This window comes from Berghia stephanieae, chromosome 4 (genome assembly GCF_034508935.2).
Source record: "Berghia stephanieae isolate SIO BIC M18660-M18661 chromosome 4, UCSD_Bste_1.3, whole genome shotgun sequence".
Lineage (NCBI taxonomy): Eukaryota > Metazoa > Mollusca > Gastropoda > Nudibranchia > Aeolidiidae > Berghia > Berghia stephanieae.
This window is the reverse complement of record NC_088363.1, coordinates 15,807,647-15,814,525: the sequence shown is the minus strand read 5'-3', so window position 1 is coordinate 15,814,525 and position 6,879 is coordinate 15,807,647.

The following is a 6,879-nucleotide window of genomic DNA, read 5'->3' as shown; positions in this document are numbered from 1 at the left end:
TTCAATTATTTTTATTCACATATCTGTTTTAGCGTTTTATTCACTATGGTAAATGTTGCTATTGTCTTATTATTTTGTTAACATTTTTACTTAGAATTTTACAGCGAAAAAATGTCAATATTTGCCATAGAGTGCAAGTTGGTTTTAGAATCCCAATCTCCACAAGACCCATTTCCCTTATTTTATCTAAATTGGACTATTGTAACTCCCTTTGGGCGAATTTAGCTAAAGACCAAATGAGTAAACTTCAGGTTACTCTAAATAACTCAGCCAGACTCATTGTACGCAATAACCAAAAATATCTGTCAGCAACTCTCCTTCTCCGAAAGTTACATTAGCTTCCTGTGGAAAAAAGAGTTGCCTATAAGATTTCTACTGTTGTCTACAAATCCTCGAGCACCAACAGTCCCTCCTATATTAAAGACCTTCTGAACATATATGTTCCCAATAGAAACTTGAGGTCAAGCAATGACCAATCAATCCTTGTCAAACCTGAGCCATTGTGTAAAATAGGTGAACAATCTTTTCAATTTTCGGCCTCCCATTTTTGAGTTGCTCAGATTCGTTGACAACTTTCAAATCTCGCTTAAAGCTTTATCTTTTTACGTCACAATGTTGCAATACTATTATCATATTTTGTTGTTGTTAAATTGAATTCTTATCACTTTTCCATCAAACTTGTCTTCCTGTAATATCTTTTGTTTTATATCACTGTAAAGCGCTTGGAGCCTGTGACAACGGGGTAAAGCGCTATATAAATGCCATTTATTACTGTGGATGGGTCAACAGTGCATGTGAATATAATATCTGTAATTATAGAGAATAAAAGGGTTTGAAAGAAAGGTAGTGAGAGAGAAGAAAATAAATTTATGTTTGTGTGTGTAAGAGAGTGTCTGAGAGAAACAGAGAGAGAGAATGAGAGAACGGCGGAGGTCTAGTGAATTCGGGTGATATCAGAGATTCTTGTATGTGTTTAGTTTTTTAAAGTTTTTTGTTAGTTTATTTCTATGTCATTATATTTAACTTGTTTTTCAAATTGTTATTTACTTAACTTATTTTTTTAAAGATTTATTAGTCAATAGCAATGCACACTTTAACTTGACTTGGTAAAAAGCTAAATAACAGCTCTGGCAAAGAATATGATTTGATTATATAATCATGATTTTTGTCATGTGTCCTTTGAAAGGATCACTTTTATTTCACTCTTATAGATTCTATTTAGAAATGAACTGACTCATCATCACATGAAAGGAAATTTATTCAGCTATGGAAGGGTTTATTGTATTTATGGATATTTATCTAAATAGTATGCAATATAAGGCACCTTTTGACTTTTTATGTTCCTATAATATATAACTCTCTCTTTTCTTATTCGAATTCAATATATGGTATAGGCCAGAAGAGTGAGTGGAGCAGGCACTTATGTTGATAATAACAAAAAATGAAGTGAGTAGAAAAGTGCCAGAAGACAATAGAGAATAAAAACTTTGCAGTGATGAGGATTTGAACCCATGACCAGACTCTTACGTCAAACTCTGGATGGCCATGAGAGGGACACTGTACAATTGATGTCATCCACCAGTGGATGGCGTAGAATGTAGAGCATCCCTTTCGTGGCCAGGCGGAGTTGGCATAACAGATGGCGTCGATTGTAGAGCCTCCCTCTCATTGCCAGGTGGAGTTGATTTATCAGTTGAGTCATGGGTTTGAATCCTCATCACTGCAAAGTTTATATTTTCAATTGCCTTCTGGATTATTCCTACTCAATTTATTTATTATTATAGTAAAGGCCCTTTGTCTTCCTTTTTCATACGCATTTGTTAGCGCTGCAAAACTCCAGACATTATATACTTTGTCTATGCTTTTTATTTGCACTGATGTGACCAAAGCCAAAGGTATCAAAAGCACCATAAAACTTCCACAAACAAAAAACTTCTTGCTTCGCTAGTATTTTCCCTTAGGTAGACTTGTATCAGTCCCATCCTTAACTTTTTTTCTAGAACAGCTGTGGGTAAGGAAAGAACACAACTTTAACTCCTCTCACGATGTTGATTTAAGGTGAAATTTCTCCCTGTGCTTGATGACTAATTCTAAATGCTTTGACTTTTGTATCATATTACATATCACTGGTATTAAAATGACAAGTTGTGAGCTCTTTAAATTCCTAAAAGAAACTAAAGCAAACGGAGGAATGATGACTGGCTATTTTGTTTTTTGAATCATTTTGGCCTATTGCAAATATTTAAAGATTGTTGCCATATTTAAATTTTACAGTTGTTGTTGTTGTTTTGATTGATATTATGTATGATATTGAGATGATTTTGTCCGTTTATCATCATTGTTGTTGTCATCATCATCATCATCATCATCATCATCATCATCATCATCATCATCATCATCATCATCATCATCATCATCATCATCATCACCATCATCATCATCATCATCATTATCATCTTCAGCTCCTGCATTAATAGCAGCAGCAGCAGCAGAAGCTGCAATAACATCTGCAGCATTAATATTACTAGTTGTAGTAGTAGTAGTAGTAGTAGTAGTAGTAATAGTAGTAGTAGTATTAGTAGTAGTAGTAGTAGTAGTAATAGTAGTAGTAGTAGTAGTAGTAATAGTAGTAGTAGTAGTAGTAGTAGTAGTAGTATTAGTAGTAGTATTAGTAGTAGTAGTAGTCATTGCTTCATTGATTATTTTTCTTTATAAAGGCTCAACAAATTTTATAAAAAAGTAAATATTAAGTTTTCACTGCAAGTGAATTCAATCACATATTTTAGAGTACTTAATCACTTAGATAATGTACTTAATCACTTTTACCCACATGAACTACCTCCTGTGTTTTTGCACAGGTTGTACATAAATTTGTTTATATGAATATATTGTCACCTCCAATTTATTTTTTTCGAATTTGTTTTTATCACTATGGCTGTTATCAATGTTTTTTCATTGTTCTTTAACGTAATTGATTTTCTCAACTTACGTTTACTTTTTATCAGATTTTTAGTGGTGTAAACATTACCAATGTAAACATTGTAACATTGAGTGATGATGCGGTGACCACAAAGTCTGGGTACATGTAATACTTTTTAACTATCTATTTTTATTTATTCATTTACGATACATTATGGAGATTTGGCTGAAAGATACTTTTCTTCACTGATGAAGAGGTCACATGTTGTTAAAATACTATTAATTTACATCCCAATTGAATAAGATTGGGTTTTCAAAGAGGAATTTGTACTATTACCAGGGTTTTTAAAGAGGAATGTGTACTATTACCATGTACCCAGACTGTATTGTATCATGATTCACGAATTGATTGGGCATTTTCTGTTTTACTTTCTAGCAATAAAGTTTGAAGTTGTGGGCTCTCATATCAATTATTTGATCACATTGAAGATTATTGTGGGCTTGTTTTGTTTTAAAATTGTGCTTGCTGTTAAAGTTATTTTTTTACTTGTTTGTCTGTGTGCTTGTGTTTCTTATGCGTGTTTTTGTGCGAATACCGGGCGGTTATGTGGGCTTCTTGTAGGGTTTTCTTTCCCGCTTTGTCCATTGTCCCTTTCCTGGAGGCCTTTGAGAGGAATAGCTTGATACGATTCAATCTGTCTCTATGCTGAGCAGGATATATACCCTTATATCTGTTTTCTGAGTTGCTCTCAGTCTTTCATCTTTTTTTTTTTAATGGGTTCACTTGGTTTTGTCCTGACCCTTGCCGGAGTCCTTAGCTGAGAGGGAAACAGTCAAATGTGCAGTATTAGTTTTGGGAGATAGAATTTTTTTCCCTTGTAAATCATATCGGTTATGTATTGTTATGTTTGTTTTTAATATAATGATTACTATACATTGGAGTGTATTCCTCTCAGTGGGATCCTGTGCGTGTGTTTGGATGAGACTTTTATGTAGTCTCAAACTAAGAATCTGGGTAGGGATCCTGACCTCCCATAGTGGGCAGGGAGGTGCTTGCGGTGTCTTCTATACCCCTATACCTGTTTTCCAGTTGCTTTCTGTCTTTGTCTTGGAATGAGATTACTTCGTTTTGTCCTGAACCTGGCCGGAGTCCTTGGCTGGGGGGAAAACAGTCAAATGTATAGTTATTGTTTTGGGAGATGATATTTTTAAAATTGTAAATCATCTCTTTGTTATGTACTGTTGTTTTTATTTTTAACATTTGATTTGTAAACATTTGAGTGTATTCTTCTTAGTGGAATCTTGCGCTGGTGCCTGGATGAGACTTTTAGGTGATCTCAAACTGAGTACACTAATAGTGAGCTCTTGGAGTCTACATCTGTTCCCTAGTTGAACCATGCCCCATTGTCTTACTTTTTCCTCAAGTCCTTTTAATTATACAGCTAGAATGTTTTTACTTTCCAATATTCTTCCTTTTTACTGGCGCTGATATGACCTACATGACCTGCAAGTGCTGTAAACCCTTAAAAACAAACAAACAAATCAATTTCTTGGGATCTATATCGGTTTCCTATTTGAACCGCTCCCCGTTATATTACTATTACTCATGTGCTTTCAATTGTAAATCTAGACTGTCACATGTTCTTCCTTTTTTCTTGCGCTAATATGACCTAAATGTGTCGCAAGCTCTGTAAAACCCTTAAAAACAAAACAATAACTAATTAATGTGCTTGTATATGGATGGAAGACTGGCACAGTAGTCTGGTCTTTGAAAGTATCGAGTTGGACTCTCTGTGTGGAATTGGGCTAGATCCCTCGCTCGAGCTCGTCTTGTCTCGCTCCATTGCGGCTGACGCAAGGGCTATTAAGTTTCCCCTTGGGGAGTTATACAGGAAATTTTATTTATTTATTTAATCCCTTTGTGCTCTTTTTCCCCCAAGGCACACGACTTAAGTGCGTTGTAAGCACTGAACTCTAAATTTTTGTTTTTTATTTGGGAGTTGGGGGTGGGGGGGGGGTTGTTTTAAAACTTAATTATTTATTTTTTGTTTGTTTTTATTTTGTTTTGATTGATGGCCCATCACCCCAGGTTTCAGAGTGTTGGGTGGTGTGTTTTGACCTCCTATAATAAGCAGGGAGACAGATCACGGTTGCAGTGTCTTCCACCCACCTTCATTTCCTTTTCTATGTTGCTTTCTGTTGTTGTCGTGGCATGAGATTACTTGGTTTTGTCCTGGCCCCAGCTGGAGTCCATGACTGAGGGGAAACAATCAATTGTATGGTAAATGGAAATACATTCTTTTCCCATTGCAGATAATTTTTCTGTTCTGTGGGGTTCCCGACCTCCCATAGTGGGCAGGTAGGTACTTGCTGTGTCTTCTATTCCCACTGTATCTTTTTCAATGGCTTTCTTTCCTTGACTTGGAATGCTATTACTTAGTTTTGTCCTGACCCTGGCAAGAGTCTTTGGCTTGAAGGGGAACATTCGAATGTATAGTTATAGTTTTAGGAGATTATATTTTTTCCTTGTAAATCATCTCTCTGTTATGTACTGTTCTTTTTTTTTAATTTTTAACATATGAATTGCAATCATTTGAGTATTCCTCTTTGTGGGGATCTTGTGTTGGTGTATGAGTGAGACTTAGGTTATCTCAAGCTATGTACTCTGATAGTGTGCTCTTGGACTCTACATCTTTACCTAATTGAACCTTTCCCCTTAGTCTTACTTTTTTCCTCAAGTACTTTTAATTGGGCATCTGAATGTTTTTACTATCCAATTTTCTTCCTTTTTACTGGCGCTGATATAACCTGAATGTGTTGCAAGCGCCGTAAAACAATCCAACCTTTTTCTTTTACTTTTATTCACTATCATAGTTTTATTTTTGATACATTTTGTAAACATCTGACTGTATTCCTCGTTGTGGGATCCTGTACTTGTGTCTGGATGAGACTTTTAGGTGATCTCAAACTAAGTACTAAGCCAGTCCCCGTTTGTCGTACTGTTTCTTGGGTGCTTTTACTTGTAAATATAGAATTTTCTGACTATCCCATTTTCTTCATTTTTACTGGCGCTGATTTGACCTAAGTGCGTCAAAAGAGTTATAGAACCCTTTAAAATAAATAAACCACATGTCTGTGTGGACAGGATATGAGACTTGGTTACATTTTTATGAGAACCAATATTAATTTCTTAAACTGACAAAAACCAACAGTTCACATAATTTTTTGGGATCGTTTTAATTTTAAAATCACCAGAAAGGCGTCGGTTGGAACTCTCCTTAGGCAGGCCTGGGCCAGTGTTTCTGCATTGCTTCATTCCTTTGGTTTTTTTTGTTGTTTTTTTTTTTTCTTCTTTCTTTTCCATCTTGTTAATTCAGTGGGATGCCTTACCACGACATTGGTACATATATGCAGTCTTTCGCGTAAGGATGGTTCTTAATTTTTGTTGAAAAATTAACTTTCTGGTGAGTGATAGTGGCGATGACAATAACAAATAACGTCCAATAATAAGATATATTTGAAAAATAAAATTGAAAAGAAAACTGCTGTTGAATGAAAGGCGGCCTTTATTTGTTTTGTTTGTTTTGTTTTTTTTTTCAATTTCTTTTTATTATATTCACAAGGATCTTGGGTGGAAAATGAAATCATAACATCAATGACTGAAAGCAAACGATTGCAAATACCTTGCGAGGTCCAAAGTTTAAGAGTTTTTGCTTAGAATGAGCTTTTATATAGAGCAATATCCACTAAATGTGCTCAAATAAAGCGCTTTAAAAGGGGTCCCTGGTCAACAGCAACATTTAACATGTAGGACGGGACATGACACCTGTTAGGCGATATTACAATTTTTCAAAGACAAAGACAGCGCTGTTAACGGTCATGTACTCATTTTACACCTGAGTACGATTAGAGAATGTGAGTAAAGAGCCTTTTCCAAGGACTCAACTATGCACCGAGTGA